The 22,303-nt window shown below is 44.1% G+C and overlaps 1 long non-coding RNA gene across 1 annotated transcript; it reads left to right on the top strand.

Moving 5' to 3' along the window:
• The first annotated feature begins 12,285 nt into the window (after nucleotides 1–12,285).
• On the top strand, nucleotides 12,286–20,602 carry LOC146200781 (uncharacterized). Its single transcript, XR_014704850.1, has 3 exons — nucleotides 12,286–12,363; nucleotides 14,624–14,710; nucleotides 20,429–20,602. It is a non-coding gene; the product is annotated as an uncharacterized LOC146200781 (long non-coding RNA).
• Nucleotides 20,603–22,303: the final 1,701 nt, after the last annotated feature.

The raw sequence follows: 22,303 nt of genomic DNA, 5'->3' as shown, positions 1-22,303 counted from the left end.
GCTTTTCCAAGCCCCTATCAGGCAGCAACAACCTGTCAACTTATGCCTACCGCAAGTGACCCGCTCGTACGTACATCGCAGCCCACAGCCGCTGTCTTCATCACGGTTAATTTTGCCCTCTCGTGCTGCAAGCTTAGGACGGTGCATAGCTCTTTGTCACGTTCCCTCCCCAAAACTGGCTCGCCGCAGTGCTTTGCAGCATCCATTCGGCCAGTTCGTTGTGAGCACAAAGCCTGCCTTCAGCGCCGTCGCATGCCAAGCGGACAAGCGGTGGATTCAAGGTTCTGCCGCACACTCGTCAACAGTCCCGCTTCCTTTACCGCTACGTTTTACTCAGCCGTGACCTCCTGAACAGCCATTGAAGAAACCTGCTCGCCCCTTGGACTATGACTTGGACACAATCTTAACATGTACTTATGTGTATAGCCTTCTTGACAATTTTTTAGAGCAGTGCTTTTGGCTTAGACTGCGAGTTTCTTTTCCTTTTTCTTTTTTTTTGACCAATCGTCTAGGGGAGGAGTCCTGTAGCGACTCGCCTGGCATGTATCCGGCACGTGCCGAAGAGAAGGAAGCAGCGCCGGCACGAGAGCTTAGGAACGCTCGCGCCCATCGCCTCGGCCGGACGCTGCCGTCGTCACCTCTTCAGCTTCTCCTCAAATAAATGTGGCCGCGGTCGTCCCTGCCTGGCGATCTCTATAGTGTCATCCAACGCTCCAATAGCCCATGGTCGTTTCCTGTCGTGTTGATAAAGAGAAAGAATGGGACCCTTCGCTTCTGTGTTGATTATAGAAAATTGAACGACATCACTAAAAAAAGACGTTTACCCGCTGCCTCGTACGTTGCGCCCAGTACTTCTCCTCAATCGACCTGAAGAGCGGGTACTGGCAGATTGAGGTCGATGAGCGGGACCGCGAAAAAGCGGCTTCTGTCACCCCAGATGGTCTGTATGAATTTAAAGTGCTGCCTTTCGGCCTATCGTCAGCGCCGGCTATTTTGCAACGCATGATGGACACGGTCCTTGCTGGCCTCAAATTGCAAATTTGTTTAGTTTAACTCCATGATGTCGTCGTGTTCTTTGAAACCTTTGCTGAACACCTTCAACGCCTGCGCACAGTGTTAGACGCCCTTCGGTCAGCTGCCTTAACACTCAAGTCAGAGAAATGTCACTTTGGCTACGAAGAGTTGAAGTTTCTCGGTCATCTCGTGAGCGCCGCTGGCGTAAGGCCCGACTTCGACAAGACTTCTGCTGCCGCCAGATTTCCAGTTCCTGCAAACAAGAGAAGTTTAAAACGCTTCCTGGGTCGCTGCGTGTACTACCGTACTACCGCCGCTTCATCGCCGATTTTTTCAAAGTTGCCGCCCCCCTTACTCGCGTCACGCACGATGATACACAGTTCGTGTGGGGCGCAGAGCAGCGAGAGGCTTTTGCGGAGCTGCGCAGATGACTGCAAACGAGCCCTGGTCTTTGCCCACTTTCATGAAGAGGCTGTCACCGAAGCCTACACCGACGCCACCAATATCGGCATCTGAGCCGTATTCGTTCAACACTAAGCAGGCGTCGAAAATGTGATCGCGTATGCCAGCCGCACGCTCTCCCGCGCCGAGATAAAACTATTCCACTACGGAAAAGGAATGTCTTGCGGTTGCGTGGGCAACCATCAAATTTAGGCCTTACCTCTATGGCAGCCCTTTTAAAGTGATCACTGACCATCCTTCTTTGTGCTGGTTGGCCAAAATCCGCGAGCCATCGGGGCGCCCAGCAAGATGGAGCCTTCGCCTGCAAGAATTTGAGTACACCATTGTGTATAAATCTGGTCAGAGGCACGAAGATGCTAACGCACTGTCGCGCGCATCCGTCGGTTTAGACGATCAGGACACTGACGACGAGAGTGGTTTTCTTTTACTGGTAAGTGCTTCAGACGTAGTGACGCGACAGCGAGCTGACCCGGAACTTCTACCTGTCATTGATAACCTGGAGGGTCGAGCTGCTGATATCCCTCACGAATTTGCTCGGCCCCTGTGTGCTTTCTGTCTCCGGAATGGCGTTCTATTCAAGCAAAACTCCAGCACTGTTGACCGAACATACCTCTTCATAGTGGCGACCGACCTCCGTGCCGACATCCATTTCGCTTGTCATGATGGCCCACCTCTGGCCACTTGTGCTTTGCACGCACACTCCACCGAGGTCGTCAAGCCTATATTTGGCCTAAACTTGCTGACGCCGTTCATTGCTACGTCAGAGGCTGTCGTGAGTGCCAACGTCGAAAGGCACCGCCTTTCAAGCCAGTGGGTTTTCTCCAACCTATTGCGCCTGCCCGGACGCCGTTTGATCAAATCTGCATCGACCTTCTCGGCCCATTTCCGCTGATATCGGTCGGTAACAAATGGATTATAGTCGCGACCGACTATCTCACACGGTATGCGGAAACCAAGCCGGTGAAGCGTGGCACGTCATCTGAGATTGCCCAACTTATTATGCAGCAAATCGTGTAGCGCCATGACACACCGTCCTAAGTCATCACCGATGGAGGCACGGCGTTTACGGCACAACTTATGCACGACGTATTTGAGCTCAGTCACACGAGCCATCGCACGACCACTGCCTATCATCCAGAGACGAATGGCCTCACAGAAAGGATCAATAAAACGATCGCCGACATGATTTCAATGTACATAGACTACCAGCACAAGACCTGGCACGAGATTCTCCCGTATGTCACATATGCCTACAACACTGCCATCGAAGATACGACGCGTTATATGTCATTTCGCCTGCTCTACGGACGTGATATTCAGACGATGTTGGATGCCATGCTTCCGTGCTGCACTGATGATCATCTTCTCACGCCAGACGGCGAACAGTTCGCTCAGCGCGCCGAGGAAGCAGTCAATTTGCCCGCATCCACATTCAGCAACAGCAGGGCAAGGATACGCGTCGCTACAACCACCGTCATCGACATGTCACATACGAACCTGGAGAGCAAGTTTGGGTGTGGACACCGGTGCGCCGGCCCGGCTTGTCTGAAAAACTAATGTCGCTTTACATTGGACCTTAAGAAGTTCAGCGCCGTGTCACAGAAGTGACATACGAGGTTCTTCCAGCGGGTACTGTACAGCCCTCGCGTCGGCAACCACGCTCCGAAGTGGTGTACGTTGTCCGCATGAAGCCGTATTTCACGCGGTAATGCGCAGTGTACTATGCGCTTGTTTCGATGTCGTGTAGGACACCTTACCCCGCTTCCGTTTTCTATTTGGTTTCTGTGCTGATCCTTTTGTTTTCTCTGGCATCGCCCATCGCTCGCGCTCAGCCTCTGCTTTCGTTTTTTTAGGAGGGGGAGTAATGCCACCTGGTGTTCCTGAGATTCTCAGGTGGCGCCTGGGAGAAAAAGACGCTGAAGTCTGCTCGCGCGCTCTGTGCGGAACGCTGGCTGCTGGTAGAGCTTCTGCCTGTCTATTTAGGCACGTCTAGCCCTATTGTCCGTGGCATATATAGCCCCTTGTAACCCACCCGCATCAAATGCCCCGTTCGATGTGGGTTTTGTGAGCGAAACATCACGGGCATAGAGCTGGCAGGTGATGTTTGGCAGATAATATGGATGTGCACTGGTCATCTAGTTGGGATGCTAAACGAAAGCGCTTGCCATGATTGAGCTGGCAAATCGAAAGATGAGACCAGAATCCGTCGTTCTAGGACCCTTGTACTTTAAGTTGATACCATGCCCTTAAGGAGCGCGGATACACTTTCGTGCGACTCAATTAACGTCGGGCTTTGATCAGTGCTGGGTGGCTATTCATATACAGCATATTATTAATCTAGACAAGGCCCAAGAAAATGGGAGCCATTAACACTAAAGGTGTATTTTCGGTGTAGTTATATGGGCAGCTATTATGCCTTAATATTTGTTTACATCTATATTCCAGCTACGACATGAGGCGTACACACTCTTTAAATGGACACATCTAAGTCGCTTACAAAATGAGGTGTATTTTCTTTGCATTGTGCTTTTAGTTTCCAACCAGCGGTTTAACTCAATTGGGTTTAACATCAACATTTCTTTTGAGATACTTTTCAACCAATAGATGTTTCTGTCGAAAAAGAAAATGTAACATGAAGCCTACTTTGAAGCCTAATTTGAGAGAATACCGAAATGAGGGAAATATTAGTTCTTGCTTCGGATTACCACCGTTCTTTACCAGCGTGTCTTCCTACAGCACAATGCTACAGAATGCTACAGCACTTACAAATTAACAAAAGCATAATAAGGAATCTTAGTATTACATTAAAAAAAAGGTTTGGCTCCCGCAACTCCTCCTGTAAGGTCCAAGTTCGTCAAGCTGCATTTCTCACTGATGTTCTTTCAATATGGGTCCTAAATAACATAATCCTCCACTGCTTCACTTGGGAAATGCCGCTTCTCATTAAAAACCTTCCACCAGAACAACGCAATAAAGACCTAATGTAAAATATATTTTAATTATCTTTTGTAAAATGCTGTTTTTAGAACGCACTGTCATTCAATGTTATATATATGCATTTTATTTTAGTCGAAAGCATGCTACACTGCAGGTGTATTTGACGTCCAAAATGACAGGCTGTTACAATCGCTTGCTCATTCTTCTGTTTGGAAAATGGGACGGGCATTTACAATGCGTATGAAAAAAGATAGCAAAACCTTCATATCCGGTCAAAATCATTAACGGAACGTTCCCCTCTTATATGGGACGTCATGGCATGATTGCAACGTCATTTCATCATATAATAGGTTTATTTTGCCTTTTATGGGTTACTTTTTGATTCATAAGGACCTGCATATTTTGATTCAGCTGGTCCAACTTTCCACCTTACTATTTATTATTGCATTTTTATTTGCGGCGGAAATATGAGAGCAGTGAGATTGCGCAAGTTGCAACGTCAATCCAATGTTTGAAGACTGCTTGCCCACTGCATGAGCAGCAGCTGTCCTTTGTCGCGTCGGCGCCAGCGCAGGCCTTTTACGTCTGCCATTGACTTGCAGAAATGCCGTAAGGGCGCGTAAATTCGGTTCGGCGTCCTGCTTAACTTTCCCTGCACGATCAGGATCGTCCACTTCTACCTATAACTCGGTAGCTCCTTTCAAATCACCATTTCGTCTAACTCAGCCACTGAATGAAGCTAACCGACAGGCCATGCGAAGCACCACCTCCAGGTTCCTCTGTGGTTGTATCGTTTTGCTTCGGCACACGCCTGCGTCGTACGCTATTTTACTTTGAAAGCATTTACTGTTTTATACTAGAAATGGATGACCCTGTACCTTTTTACCTGTTTTTATGTCGAGGAAAAATAAGGAAGAGTATCTTTCACTCTTCGCGAAGGCTGTTGCTAAAAACCAGGTGGAACCAGTGGTATATTCGAATCAAAGTCGGCGCGGCCGGCTGCTTTCCTTTTAAGTCAGCTATGCCGCCGTGGCTCACTCGGTATAAACGATGTCATGCATTTCCTTTTATATAGACCAATACATTCAGCTGTGAAACTCACATCGAGGGGCTTAACGGACATTGCTGGCAGCAAACCTTAGTACTGAGCAAATATTCTGCATACTCGATGGCTGGATAGAATACGGTGTGCCGAAAAATTCCCACCGTTAATCCAGCAGGAGTTTTCTCGCTAAAACTAGAAAGAATACAGCGAATATTGTCTCCTGTCTAGAAAGGAAAAAAAGGCTGATTGAAGTACAGTTGGTAGGCTGTTAGCCCCTGAGTGCGCACTGGTGAATGCACAGCTTGAACAGCAGCCGCAAAATAGGTATTGAATTCACCAGTACGTGTAAACGTTAGCGCACAAGACGTGTATTCGTAAATAAACAGCTTCGTATGTGATTAACATCACACGCCTTGTGTGGATTCTTTTGCAACTCTGCAAAAATTACTTAAGTGTACGTAAGCCTATTTTTACCGGAGTGATCATTTTGACCTACTCTGGGCTAACCTGTAATGTTCCTTAAATTGAACATTCCTGGGCAAGAGTTGATGATGTTGTGTCTGTTTAAAAATAGTGGCTTTACCTACATATGTTTAAAATGCGCATTTCGCATCCAATACAATAACATTACGGCTGCAAGGATGAAAGAGCAGTGGACGTAGTATGCTGCCTTGAAGGCCACATGCAAACGTAGATTTCACAGCAGAGAAACACACTATCTTCTCTGTCACCTATTTTCTAGCAGACGGCGGGAGGTTCGATTAAAGCACGGCACACTTTCGGAAACCACACCTGTCACGGTTGAATTTCTTAATTTCGCTTCTTAATTTCTCCGGTGAAGCGATATAAAGAAACTAGTTATGCGAACGTGGAAGCTATTTTCTTCAAAATTATTATAAGGTTAATCTTTTGTACAAAGCAGGGAGCACATAGGCGGCGTAGTTGACGCAATGTTTAGGAAAATACTTATTTATTGCCTTTTCTAAATGTTCCAAGAACATTGCAAGGATGGGCATGACGAGATAACTTAAGCACTTGTTACTGTATCCTATTTCGCTGATTTCCTCGTTATTCACTCAATATACGCTTCGGAAATATTCATTTTTCTTAAGCAATTGGTATGCTTATTCCAGTAACTTATACGATCAAGTAGAAAAGAGCACTGTACAGGGGTTGAGAGGAAGCCTGAGCTGGCAAGCCAAGCCAAAGTTTCGATAAGTGGACTTGTCTTCGTCTGGGCAGAGCAGTCATCACTGGCGAGGGTTTTAAATGCGCTTTTGCATCTGAAGAAGAAAAGCCAGGGAGAGGGGAGAGGGGAGGGTGGGGTTGAAGTTGGAAAAGAAGTGAGACAAGGAGTGAAAGAATGTATCTTTTGTATGAATTTCTGAGCCTAAAACCGGTTGTCCTCTGGCCCGAAAAAGAGTATAAAAGGCGGCAGCAACTGGAAAACTACAATGCGAGGTGGATGACGAGTACGCACCTAGAGGAGGTTCGATGCTTACACGCATTAACTTGAAAGGGGACAGGATTCCAAATGACACTGATAAAAGGGTCATTTGCTTAACCTACACCAGCTGCATCAGTGTAGGAAATCTCTTATACCTACAATGCTACAATGGATTTTTGCTGCACTAGTGTAGCTGGTGTAGGTTAAACAAGTGGCCCTAAAGAATACAGCTGTAAGGGAACAGTCATCAAAAGGTTTCCGCAAGGAGGGCACAAGGTCAAAGAAGCAGAATACTGACAGACCAAGTGAAGAATACTGACAGATCAAGTGAACTCCACCTTCCAAGTACATTATTTGAAGAAAAGGATTAAACGGGGAACTAAAGTAAAAAGTGATAAGAAAGAAATATGTTGGAAAAGCAGCTCATGCTAGTGCAGAGAGGGGATAGAATTTACACGCGATGTGAAAAAATGTACAATTACCGTTACATGAGATTATTTTCTCGACTAGTTATGACGCAAAGGAAATATATTTAAGGGGTTCTAATGTTTCTTTCGAGATTTTTATTCCTGTTGGTTCCAATGTTCTAAATGTATAAATTAGATATGCCTTCCTATATTTTCTGTAACTTGAAAGTTTAAAGCCTGACTATAGAATACATAATTTAATTTCTTCGAACTTAAGCTCTTTCTGATAGAAGTGCTGAGAAACTGCTTTCGGGAAGTTTTTGGCCTTACGTTCATTTATTAGCCTGTCTCTCCGATGTACTGTTTATGACAGGAGCATTCTAGAAGGTAGATGGCGTTTCACGATGTGCAATTAAAGCATAATTTTATGTGAAAAGTGAAACCGCTTGCAATACGTTTAACCATGAAGTCATTTTCTAAGTGATTCGGCGTCTTACATCAACGTTTGTTGTCAAGTTTAGAATGTACTAGAACATATCTGAGGTTCGTGTTATGTTTCTATGTTACCCTTGGTGCCTCCGGGAATACTTCATTCAGGCGTTCGTTAGCATGGAGTAGTATTTCCCCAGAATACGGTTTATGTTTGGAAGGGCATCAGAGCATTTCGTTACAAAACAAGGTTGGCAATCAGTGTTGTCTTTTGGTCGTTTCTTGAGCAAATTGTTGCGGTTTAAAGTGGTTGCTTTTTCGAGGGCCATATAAGGCAGTTACTGGGATATAGTATTTGAATTAGTGTTGCTTTCAATGAATGAAATTCATTTAAGTAATGATTATCATCACTACATGTACTCCTAAGTCGTCTTGCCTATCCTACAAATATTCATTGCTTACAAATGTCTCGTATGGTGACTGGTGAAATCTAGGTTGCTGACCCGTTGGCTTTCTGTACAAGGAAGTTGTTTTCCATTTTTCATCCACACCGTGGTGTCAACAAAACTTACTTTCAATTGCGAAGACTTACAAGTAAATTTAATGCTACTGTGATGATTATTTAGATAGAAGAAGAACGATTGAAGCCATCCTGATCCATGCTGCCATATTATGAAGATATTGTCAAGTGTTTCGGGGCGTCAGAAAGGAAGAAGAAGCTGGGGAGAAGAAGAAAGAAGCCACGATGGTGTATGCCGGTGTTGCTTGGGGGACTCGCCGCGCTTTAGACGACAAATAAACACCCCCGGTACGTACTGAGTACGTAACAGTTGTGGTGGAGTTTGCAGTGTATATCAACACGGATCCCCGTTGTCTTCGACGAAGCCACCGACTCGCTGGTTTGCCCCCCCCCCCCCCGCCCCCTCCTATCAACTAACATGGCTCAAGACGGCGACGCTGATCGAACACCTGCGGTGAGCAACTGGCAGCACTACCGCGAGCCGCGCACATTTGGTAGAAAGTCTGACGAGGACGTCGACGAGTGGCTAACCAACTACGAACGGGTGAGCCGGTACAATCATTGGGATGCGACCGTGAAACTAGCGACCGTAGTGTTCTTCTTGGAAGGCTTGACAATCATGAAGACACTTATAAGCTGGGATTGTTTCACGGAGAAGATAAAAGAGTGCTTTGGCAACGGATCCGCGAAGAAAGGCGCAGAGCAAACGATGCAGCGGGCCCAGGTACCTGGCGAGACTTTCACCGCATATATCGAGGATATCATGTAATTGTGCAAGATTGCAAACCCTCGAATGTCCGAGGAAGATAAAATGGGGCACTTCCTCAAAGGTATCGCTGTAGATGTCTGTAAGTTTCTTATCAGCAAAGATAATTTGAACTCTACAGCTGACTTCATCAGGCACTGCCGCACTTTCGAAACCTTGAAGTTGCATCGCATCACTCCTACATTTGGGCGACTGGCCAACGTCACATCTGTTGCGAGCATTGATGTCAGTGCTCCGGAGTCCATGGCTGGTCTGATACGCCGGATTGGGCGGGAAAAATTACTGCGTGACAAAGATTCTTCGTGCCGGGACGAACACCAGTATGACGGTTGCGCGCTGCAAGCAGAACCCCCAATCCCATCAACTTCCTGGAATCCGGCTTTAAATGCGTCACGCTTGGGCGAGAGCAGACAGCATAATGATTTAAGCACTTCTTAGCCACGGATGGGCCGAAGGACCTATGCTACGTCACTTCTGTCCTTCTTCCCCCATCGAAGTTCACACCGATGCTAGTGGCGTGGGCGTTGGCGCAGTGCTCATCCAGCGTCATGGCACCGATCAGCACGTGATAGCTTATGCTAGTCGTTCGTTGAGCAAGGCGGAGCGTAACTACACCGCGACTGAACAAGAGTGCCTCGCAGTGGTTTTTGCGGTGCAGCAATTTCGTTCCTACCTATATGGCAATGTTTTTACCATCATCACTGACCACCATTCGCTCTGTTGGCTCGTAAAGCGGCCGGCTCGCTCGATGGGCATTGCGGTTGCAAGAGTTTAACTTCACTGTGGCACACAAAAGCGGCCGAAAACATGCTGACGCTGACTGTGTGTCACGCTTGCCGCTTTTGTCAACTGGTAGTGATGATGAAAACTTTGCTGACTACCTGGCGCCTCTCTCAGCAACGTTTCCTGACCCTCAACTGTTCTAGACAGAACAACGCAACGATCAGACTTTGGCACCGCGCTCTTCTCTGCCGCTCAAGGTTCAAGAGATGCGCGTTTCTGCGTTCGTGCCGGCCTGCTTTACAAGAAGAATTTCAACCCTGGGAAGCATGCTTTCTTCTCGTCGTGCCAGAAAACCTCCGTATTCCCGTTCTTGAAATGACTGATGCACGACGATACCACGTCGGGCCACTTGGGTGTCGCCCGGGCCCTTCATCGCACACAGGAACGCTTTTACTGGCCGAAAATTCGTCAAGCCATTCAGCGCTATGTAGCTAGTTGTGTCAAGTGCCAGCAGTACAAGCTCCCTACCTCCCGTCTACCGGGACCGCTGCACCCTGTTGCGCCTCCGACCGCACCCTTTGAGCAGGTGGGCATCGATCTCTTTGGTCCTTTTCCGCGATCTTCGAACGGTAACCGATGAATAGTGGTATGTGTTCACCATCTCACTCGATATTCAGAAACAGCCGCAATACCCTCAGCCACTGCTTACGAAGTATCGCTATTTCTTCTGCGATTTCTCGTCCTGCGCCATGGCCCTCCTCGAGTTCTGATCAGTGACCGTGGGCACCAATTTACAGCTGAAGTTACCGAAGAACTCCTTCGTCTATTCACCTGCGATTACCGTCATACAACGCCGTATCACCCGCAATCAAATGGACTTGTTGAACGGACCAACCGCACTCCGACCACTATGTTGGCGATGTGCGTGGACTCTGATCACAAGAACTCGAATGACATCCTCCCTTTTATTACATACGCGTATAACACAGCACAGCATGAGACGGCTGGCTACAGTCCGTTTTACCTCGTGTATGCTTGAGTTCCCCGCAGCTGTCTTGATACCATCCTTCCTTTCTCCCTTCACAACGAGCCTTCTATCGCTACCACTTTATGTCGAGCCGAATAAGCTCGCCGCGTTGCCCGCCCCCGCATCCTGGATTCGCAGGAACGTTCGCAGGAGCGTTATGACAACCGGCGCCCACATCTCACTTATGTGCCCGGTGATTTAGTGTTGGTGTGGACGCCGCTGCGCAAGCGTGGTTTAGCTCAGAAGCTGCTGTTTCGCTATAGCGGCCCTTTTGTGGTTTTGGAGCGCCTGAGGACGTGAACTACGTAATTTCACGCCGCACCGAGAGTGGCCGATGCTCACGCCGGACTCGGGTGGTGCATGTCGCTCGGCTGAAAAGGTTCCATCCCCGGCACCTTCCTTAAACTGCTTGCCCTGGAGCTTCGTCTACAAGGGGGGAAGTGTCACGTGCTTCGGCGCGTCAGAAAGGAAGAAGAAGCTGGGGAGAAGAAGAAGAAACAGAAGCCACAGTAGTGTGTGCTGGTGTTCCTTGGGGGACTCGCTGCGCTTTAAACGACAAAAACACCCCCGTTACGTACTGAGTACCCAACAATGTCATCAATACAGCGAAGGTATATGAGCGGTTTTTTCGGAAATGAACTTAGTATTTTAGATTCGAAAATATATTCGCGTAAGTCGACGAGAATGGAGTGCCAATGTTTGCAGATAATAGGACAGATCAAACACGAAATAATTTAAAGTTAGGACTGGTTACAGGAGCAATATATAAACTTGAGACGCATGCGGGCGGGGGTACTGTTATTACTTTAGAGACTGCGTTGATACCTTCATCAATATGAATATTGATGTTGACTGCCGCGACACCAAGTGTGAAAAGCGTATACAATGATCTGAAAGGTTGGTCATGTTACTAATAAGTTCAATTATTTGGGCAAAGTGAGGTGTGTCAAAAGTGGGAAGCTGGGTCGGGAGGTATGCTAGGCAATGATTTATGAATATTGACAGGGTTTATAAACAATTGTTATTGTTATTATTGGCGTATTATTATTATAAACAATTGGCCTTCCTGATATGTCTTTGGGAAACAATGCCCTTGCTGAAACCTTGTGAATAGGTAAAATCGGCCTGCTTGTTTGTTTGTTGGTTTGAGAAATTTGTAATCAATCTCAGTAATTAGCTCCTTGGCGAATAGATCTCCTATTTTACTCGGCGTGGCTTTACTGATCAAGGGCGTTTGTAATGAAAGCGAGGACAATATACATCATCCGAGTTACGAACGTTTTTAATGCAACTTGCGTTAGAGTTTACGAATTCCAGGGGATTTGTAGCAATTGCGGTTATGCTGCTTCGGTTCAGTTCAGTCGTTCAGGCGTGTCCGACTCTTCGTGACACTATGGACCATATCACGCCACGCTTTCCGGTCTCTCACTATCTTTCTAACATCACATAATTTCATCTGCAGCGCCCCGAGGATGCCATCTAACCACCGCGTTCGCTGCCTACCCCTTCTCCGGTGACCCTCAACCTTTGCCAACAACAAATTTTTCTCCAGCGACTCCTCTTTTCTCATCAGATGACCAAAGTAGGTGAGCTTCAACTTTAGAATTTGACCCTCCAATGAGCAGTCAGGGTTTATGATTGACAATATCGACTGATTTGATCTTCTGGCAGTCTGAGGAGCTCTCGAGAATCTTCGCCAGCACCACAATTCAAACGCGTGAATTCTTCGGCTGTCAGCCTTCTTCACAGTCCAACTCTCGCATCCATAGATCACAACTGGAAAGACCATAGCATGAGTTCTACGGATCTTGGTTGGCAGTGTAATGTCTCTGCTCTTTACTAGGCGGTCAAGGCTAGCCATGGCTCTCTTTCCCAGAAGCAGGCGCCTCCTATTTTCATGGCTGCAGTCTCCTTTCGAGGTAATCTTGGAGCCAAAGAAGAGAAAATCTGTCACAGCTTCCACTTCTTGTCCCTTGATGCTCCAGGACATGATAGGGCAAGACGGCATGATCTTTGTCATTTTATGTTCAGTTTAAGCCCAAACTTCTCACTCTCTTCTTGTACTCGCATAAGTAGTCTCCTGAGTTCCACTTCACTTTCTGTCATTAAAGTGGTATCATCCGCATATATAAGGTTGTGGATACGTTTTCCAGCAATCTTCACTCCAGCTGAAGATTGCTGCTTACTTTTAGAACAAGTATTGGTTTAGGAATTGAATGATTTTTATGTGGCAGTGTGTGATTACTGAATGTATCCTAATAGAGTTTTGAGCATATTGCTTAAATTTTTAGAACATTAAACGTGTTTTTCACTTAGTTATTTTTTATTTTTCATTATTGATAAATATTTTATGCATATAGTCTATTCTTCTAAAGAAAAAAGGATCATGTCATGCGATCTTTGCTTGCTCTGGAAGTCGTTATGTTATAAAAGAATCGCCTAGAGCAATAACGACTGAAATTGTTATCATTGTCATTAATCTGGAACAATATCTTCTCACATAGGTTCTATAAGCGTTTTCGTCTTTTTAGTAGTTGGGTAAGCAAAATATCAGCCACGTACTGTTTTAATGACTACACTGATGATTTCATTTGCTCCACGTGGATGACAGATCTTACGAAGTAAAGTAACAACCAATTACGTACCACTTGAATGGGATTCGAATGTTTGGGCCACAGCCTAGAAAGGTCCTGACCTGATTGGTCGAGAGTGATTTTCTCGTAGTCATGACGGCACGCTAACCGACGTTGCTCAATGAATTGTTGAGTACTAGAGAAATGAAACTAAATTTCTAATTCTTGTACCGCTAGTCATTCTAGGGCCGTTAGACCCCTGTTGCTTCAAGGAACTTTTTTTCAAGGTCGGCTAAAATGCAGTAAATTATACATAAAGTCTGCAAAGCTTTCGAGAAGGCGAGCTATAAGACCACTAGCACACAGTAGGTAACTTGCAAAGCTAGGACGTCATCCCGGCCTCGGCGGCCGCTTTTCGATAGAGGCGAAAAGCAAGGCGCCCGTGTGCTGTGCGATGTCAGTGCACGTTAAAGAACCCCAGGTGGTCGAAATTTCCGGAGTCCTCCACTCCGGCGTCTCTCATAGCCTGAGTTGCTTTGGGACGTTAAACCCCACAAACCAACCAACCATACTCTTGATGTGACTAAAAGGCTTGTCAGATTTTTTTGGAATGTTTCTTAGTACATCGCTCTGATGGCTTTGAAGGTCCAAGTCCATTCTTTAATATGTTTGCTTAGATAGGCAACGAAAATATTTGAGGCTCACAAAAGATAATTTAGTATACAGCATTCATCTTATTGGAAGGTCAGGTCCTGAACGCTTTTAATGAAAACGCATTTAGGGATTTACGACATTCGTGCAATTTGTATGACATTTCTAAACAGACTGTTATAAGCAACATAGCTAATAGATTAAACAATAATAAAGCCGCTATGCTCCAGTTATCCACTATCGCATGTTTGAAATCACTGTGGGGCACTGGCATATAGTTCTAATTGCATTGTCGGTCAATTCACACTACCCGCTAAAGCTGATGGTTTATTCAAGAATAAAGCCACTATGCTCCAGGTACCTATATCGCATGCTAAAAATGCACATGGGGCACCGGATCCAGTTCTAATCTCATTTTCATTCAACTCCACAATACGCTGTAGCTTAACCTCCAACAAGAATAAAGCAGCCATTCTACGGTTACCCGTAATCGCAAGTTAAAATGGCAGTGGGGCACCTGCCCCTAGTTCTAACTGCACTGTCAATCAACTGAAACAATCCTTAGCGTCCCTCATTGCAACGCTGCAGTCCTTGTCTTTAATATATTTCTGTTTCCTTGCAGCAAATTGCATATATAAGAACAACTGGGCGCCATAGGATGCCGTGTCAGTTGAACGCAGGAACTTGACGCCGTTGCGGTGTGTAGAAAGTGAGTCAACCTCTTCTTGTGTCATTCATGCAGAAAGAAGTATTGAATGCTATGAGGTATATTAGACTAAAAACAGGAATTACTCCAAATGACGGTATTACTATCGTGTAGGAATATGTTTGTGCGCAATTGCCGCTAAACTTTGTACGGTAGATCAGTAAAGTATTATAAACAGTAACCCAGGTATAGACCCCATTTCCAAAGCAGACATGAGCAGTTATAGAAATAATATTATGGTTCAGACATTTTTTCAGCTACCAAGAGCAATGACTCGCCTTACGGTTCATGTCATCTTCGTCATCGTAATCTCAGGTAAGAGCTGGAGTGGAACACTGCACATATATGAAGCTTTTATTTTACATTCTTAGCGCAAATTGTAATTGTTTTATGAGTTAATTAACTTACAGTCAGCGGTAAGTTGATTACCTCTGCGGTCATCTGCGATCTAAAACTAGTTTGTATGAGCCTCCATTGTGTTATTTAAAACCAATATGGAAATGATATAGAGCAAATTTTTATCATATTGCGACGACAAACTGACAACACTCTATGCATGGAAAACAGCTGCTAATTACACATATTTCAGTTGCTGCTCTTTGTAGCCCACTAAATGCGAGTAGAGTTCAGTTTTAGCAATTAGACTGAAGCATATATTGGGAATAATAAATGAAGTTCAATATCTGCTGTAAATCTCGCACCAATTCATAGACGTAGATTTCATTTCTGATTGAAAACGGGCACCAGACAAACACTGGTAGTTACGCAATTTTAAGTGCCCTTGTGCCGCAAACTTGGAAAATAGCAATTAAAAAATTAAAACATCAAGAATATAACATCATCATCATCAGCTGCACTATACCCACTGCCAGGTGAAGACCTCCCCAATTTTTCTCCAATTAACCCGGTCCTGTGCTACCTGAATCCACTTGACCCTTGCTAATTTCTAACCTCATCTTCCTACCCAACTTTCTGTCGCCCCTTGCTATGCTTACCTTCCCTTGCAGTCCAATTGATTGCTCTTAGAGACCATCTGTTTCCCTCTCTTCGCGCTGCATGTCCTGCCCCTGCCCATTTATTCTTCTTAATTTAAACTAGAATGTCACTAACTTGCGTTATTACTCTGACCCACTCTGCACGCTTCCTATCTCTTAACGTTACACCTACCATTCTTCGTTACATCATGTTTCGGCCAAATAGGCGAGTACCGGTAGGATGCAACTGTTATACACTTTCCTCTTCAGCGATACCGGTAAACTGCTAGCTTGAGTACTTTCCAAATGTGCTCCATCCTAAACTTATTCTCCTGGTTATTTTCTTTCGTGCTCCGGATCTGCGGTCACTACTTGTCCGAAGTAGACATATTCGCCTACCACTTCCAGTGCTTCGCTACCTATTTTAAACTGCTGTTCTTTTCTCAGGCTGTTAAACATTATCTTAGTCTTCTGCGTATTAGTTTTATGCATACTTTTTTGTTTCTCCTGTCTAGATCAATATATAATTATTTGTTGCAATTGGTCCCCTGAGTTATTTAACAAGGCAATGTCATCAGCGAATCACAGGTTTCTGAGATATTCTGCATGTACCCTGATGCCTAACTGCTCCCATTTCATGGCTTTGAATACACCCTTTAAGCAAGGGGTAAATAGCACGGGGAAGATCGTGTCTCCTTTCCTAACGCCTTCCTTAGCTGTAATTTCTCACTTTATTTATGCAGAACTATGGTTGCTGTGCTGTGCAGCAACTAAAATTAAAATCCTCTAAAATTACTCTCTCGCAGATAGCTGTAGGGCAGAGAGAAAATTAAGCGGGTAAACTGTTCTATAGAAAACATAAGCTGACCTCACTTCCTTTTGTACGAACGTTAGCCGTTATCGTACAGAATGCATACTGTACACAACAGATCACTGTAGTTTGGAGCACTAACCCCTCTTCCAGCATTTGTAGTTTAGTCGCGCGATTATATCCAACATTGTCAGGCAATCTATAGTAAGCGTAATCTCCAGGAAAGGCATTGTTTGCTTATCAACCAACACTCTCGCAACAGCTGCAGTGAAAAGAATGCCGAATTATACTGAAACTACCAGCAGAACGCGACAATGAAGAGGTTGCAAAAACGTTCGTGTAATTGTTTCGGTACCTTCGCAATCAGGTATTTAACTACAAACTGAGATGTTATCACACGCTTGCTTCTTTCCTGCTGTCGCATTTTGAGTGACCATTGAGAGCATCTTGCCCAACCAATTGGACCAGACCGCCTTTGCTCATGTAAATAAAAGTAGGGATAATGAAGAATGTAATATTGGCGCGAAACTTTGCCATCTTTATTTATTACACTTGGCAGCGGCTGGCATGCGACGTTATCACTCTGCTTGTACCGCGCAGAACGATCTTTCGCTTTTTCGTTGTTTATGCTCAGTATCGGCAGAATTTAAGCTTACCATTTCTTTGCAGTGCCATATACACCGAGATGCGTCTCGAATGATTGCAGCCACTCGCATCTGTTTGTGCATGTTTCATGTAGTTATAATCACAATTGGTCGCTTTATCTAGACGTCTATTTGGCGAGTTTAAGTTGAGCGCTAACGAGTGCAAGGGGCATTAGTCTTTCAGTGACCAGCGAGCTCCTCGAACAATCTAGAGCAGTCATCGAGGGAGATCACCTTTTCACCTGCAGAAGAGAAAATAACCTACAGAGCGAATCGTCTCCTACCTCAAGAAGCGAACATTCCACCTTCTTCATTCGCCGTGCATGTCAATATCAAAACAAGACCCAAAAGCAGCAAAACTATTTCCGCCTCTGGCCCAAGAGCATGTCACTCGCAAAAATGGGTTATATGTATGTTTAAAACTTATGAAGTTTTCAAACTAAGAAAGCAATATGCACTGAATGTATCATTTGGACTGCACCCACTGCAGCTCCTCCGCCCGGAGCTTTTCTACCATGAATATAATTGCTGCTGTGTTTTTATTGACGAGGTTAGCAGAATATTCACGTTGAGTTCGGGTCTTCACTGCATCAAATATGAAAAATTCGCAAGCCGTGTTGATACCATATGTTTCTTTGTTTTTTTCGGAAGCAGAATATAGGCCATACAAAAGGGCAATTTAGGAAAGTCGTCAGAAGCATGTAAGAACGCAAATAGTTCGTAATATGCTGCCATGACGAAGGTTTTCTACTAAGCCAAGCGCACAAATATTACGGGGCTTAATTCATTGACGTTGAGTAAAAGTGCCGAGCGTTACAAGTACTAATGTTCGGAACACGGTGGTTCGGAACAAGATATAGGTAAAGCTTACTAGGCCAAGCAGCGAACGCAGAGTTTTTTCCGTTTTTGCGTAATGATTAATTTTTCGCTTCCATTATCCTAATCACTCATGAAATAGGTACGTTCCTCCTAGACATCTACCCAAGGAAAACCATACTGCATTAACTAGGGCATCCTATGTTCAGCTAGCACCATCGTGCTATCGTGGTGTGGGCAACTAGGTCGTCTCGCAAAATGGAGGTCCTGAATCAATTGTACCCACCCCAGGAATACTTGCCGCAAATTTCTTAAATCAAAACTAGTTAACTTCGAATACACGAACACTAACAGAATTTTGATGTCAATCAGAACATTCTTTGATATGTTCCTAAATTGTGTATTATTCCTTTCCGTTGAGATTCTGGGCTCACAGCTCTCACCGACCACAACCACAACGATGACACTAACTTCTTTACGACAAGGAATCCTTAACCCTTCCATGTAAAATATTCATAAGCGCACTGCCTAGTACCTAAATAACGCACCTGCTCACTGAACCTGCGCAAAATAGCACATGTTGTAAAGAACTTGCTAGATGTTATGAGATCGCGAAAGGGCTATCTAGATCAAGAAATTCGTATTTGTTGTTTGCGCTAACCCCACGTTTATTCTTGGCGCCTGATAACATCTTGGCTTCTTTTCGTCTCATTGTTATGCATCAGCAGTACTCAATATTGTCTAAAGCTATTCACAATACATATACGGCATAAAACGATTGCTGTATAAATAGCATCTGCAGATTTGCCGTTCAGAATGCTATCACTGGAACAATTGTTCCGCATCCGGAGGACAAGATTTTATAAAAGGGTGCAAAATAAACACACATTAATGCAGGGAAGAGAAATCTCTGTAGCCTCTTTCCTTTAACTTAGCAGGGTAGATGTTTTGGCCAGTTGGTGAGACTTAAGGAAACTAAAACCGCAGCAGGCACAGGACGGATGGTGGAGACAACACAGGGCGGTACTGGCAACTGAAATGTTTATTGAATAAACAAGGCTTTCAAAGACAGATGGCACATGTGACCTCACAATCAGGTAAAGTGGAATGAAAAATGAAAACCAAGGAAGACCTTCGGCGAAACCTAAAAGACAGCAATCAGCACGTGGAAGTTGATAAAAGGGTGATACCAAATGGATCTGTAAAAGAGGAAATCATTACAAAAGAGTCTGAACAATCTACAACAGCACATGAATGAAAAGACGAGATCTCCGCACTAGATTTGCCTGAAACGAATCCAAAACAAAAGGTTCCAAAAATTTAAACGGCCGACAACCACGGAAGAAAGTGGATGCATAAAAACAAAAAGAGAAAAACAACCACCCAAGAGGTCACATGACAAGAAAATTAGTTCTTTTTGGAGAAGAGCGACAGAAGGTGAGCTAACGCAATCATCTGGATGCGAACGCAGGATGGCAACCGCCTCTACAATCTCTCTTTCAAGTTGTCCCTTCATTCTTCCCATAATCTCAGTCTGGCTAAGTTCTGGGCAACATCCCGGCAGCTGCGGCAATGAATCAGCAAATTCGGCCCCCTGCCTCCCCCAAGGAACGCGCGTGTTCTTGTAAACGACCATTTCAGCACCTACCGGTTTGTCCAATATAAACACGCCCACAACTGAGGGGAATCTTGTAAATAACCCCTTTCGCACATGCAATACGCTTGTTTACTTCTAGGTGTTTAATGCCAGACGTGCCTGATCTGGACGCTTTCCCACCAAATTGCACAATCTGGACAGTTTGCAAGGTGCAGAAAGAACAATATCAACCCCATATTTACCTGAAATATTTTTAAGATTTCAGGTAAATATGGTAAGGAATGTAAGGAATGACCGAGTTTCTTATAGATAGTAGTTTGTAAGGAGACAGGTTCTTTCTCTTTCTAGTTAGCTTCTTGCCCACCCATTTGGCAACCGCGCTTAACAGCTAACTCGGGTAACCTGCCTTTTCCAGTCGCTCCATTTGAAGATGAAAACTAGAATGCAGCATGTGAAAGCATGATTTTAAAACCGCGGATCTATAACATGAAGAGGCTAGGCCTCGCTTCGCCCCCTTAGAATGGAAAGAATCAAAAGGCAACAAGGCTTTCTTCGTCCTGGGTTGGAAGGCCCAACACACATGATCACTGTGGTTAAAAAGCAGCTCAAGTACATTCTACACGTTACAACACTCGTGAAGCTCATGACTAAAGATGGCGACTGCTGAGACGTCTGTGTTTATGCGAGTCTCATAGACAGCTTTTTTCTGCTTTAGCCTCAATAATTTGTATGTCTGCTGATAGATATACGATTAATAACAAGAAGTCTACTATATCAGCCCGCTGATTTCCGGTTAACGTTTTAGGAGATTGAAGAAACACTCTCTGTGATCCAAGATCAAACGGGTGTTTTTGAACACTATATTCTTCTTATTTTCAGTGATTCTGCTCTGTGATGAGGCGAACTCAGGCCCAAGTTTCATTTTCGCAGCGCAATACGATAAAATACAACGCGAGAAAGGCCGAGCTGAAGAGCCACTCACCGACCCTGCCGAGTAAAACCCACTTTGAGAACGAATGCACGGAGCTACAAGGCACAAGATTGACGGCAACATTTGTCGCCTTCACAATAAATATTGTATATATTTCACTCGCGCTGAAAATTTCGTGTGTTCTATACCAAACCATGCTGTATTAAAGAGGCGTGTCATTTATTGATGCGGGTTATCGTTACTGGAGGTAACAGCGGAAAAAATGATGCTGAAGATCTGCAGGAGATAATAATCTCGACCAAGCTTTGAACTCCAAAGTCATGCCTCTCCTCAGATAGTTATGATCAACAGAATCAACGTGTCTTCATGATATAATGACTCCAGGATGCGCAGTATATGAAAAAGCCGGACAGGATAGTGTACGCGTGCAGAACAATGGCGAATATGGTGCGATGAACTTGGCACTTGACTCGTATTTCACGATATTTGCCACTATTGACAAATACAACGTCAATCAACAATATGGCACGTACTCAAGACAAAGCTGCTACAACTGCGCGATGCTTTTATGTCGTCTTATGTATCGTCAAAGCGCATGATCGATAAGCCATCGTTTACTGCACAGTTGTGGTCCCTGGTCCTCCAGCAATATAATCTCGACAGAAAGTTAAAAACTAACAACTCACCGGCACACGTTGTGCTCAGCTTAAAACTTTGAAACATATTCAAGTTTCAGGCTGACTTTACCAAAAAACAATACTTTCATAATCTGATTAACAAGCTTGTATCAAACGAGAGTTTTGTAAATACTCTCCTCGTAGTTGTAAAGAAAACCACATCGTTCCAGCCCTAAAGAATAATTCCGAGGAGGTGTGAAGAGACAATAATAAGGCAGACCTATTTTTCTGCATTTTCCCTCGTTATGATTCCACCGAATTTTCGTTGCTTTAATGATCCTCAAGGCAAAATTGATCATATGACCGTACCAGGCATACAAGCATTGCTGAATAATGTTGATGTTTCTAAAGCATGTGGGCCAGATGATATTCCTGCAGAAATAGTTAACAAGAAGGAACAGCGCTGCTGCAGAAATTAGATAGATAGATAGATAGATAGATAGATAGATAGATAGATAGATAGATAGATAGATAGATAGATAGATAGATAGATAGATAGATAGATAGATAGATAGATAGATAGATAGATAGATAGATAGATAGATAGATAGATAGATAGATAGATAGATAGATAGATAGATAGATAGATAGATAGATAGATAGATAGATAGATAGATAGATAGATAGATAGATAGATAGATAGATAGATAGATAGATAGATAGATAGATAGATAGATAGATAGATAGATAGATAGATAGATAGATAGATAGATAGATAGATAGATAGATAGATAGATAGATAGATAGATAGATAGATAGATAGATAGATAGATAGATAGATAGATAGATAGATAGATAGATAGATAGATAGATAGATAGATAGATAGATAGATAGATAGATAGATAGATAGATAGATAGATAGATAGATAGATAGATAGATAGATAGATAGATAGATAGATAGATAGATAGATAGATAGATAGATAGATAGATAGATAGATAGATAGATAGATAGATAGATAGATAGATAGATAGATAGATAGATAGATAGATAGATAGATAGATAGATAGATAGATAGATAGATAGATAGATAGATAGATAGATAGATAGATAGATAGATAGATAGATAGATAGATAGATAGATAGATAGATAGATAGATAGATAGATAGATAGATAGATAGATAGATAGATAGATAGATAGATA

The sequence above is a fragment of the Amblyomma maculatum genome, chromosome 2 (assembly GCF_055883805.1).
Source record: "Amblyomma maculatum isolate TAMU_Amacu chromosome 2, ASM5588380v1, whole genome shotgun sequence".
Classification (NCBI taxonomy): domain Eukaryota; kingdom Metazoa; phylum Arthropoda; class Arachnida; order Ixodida; family Ixodidae; genus Amblyomma; species Amblyomma maculatum.
The sequence above is the reverse complement of the archived record's forward strand: the minus strand, read 5'-3'. Positions and strand labels throughout refer to the sequence as shown.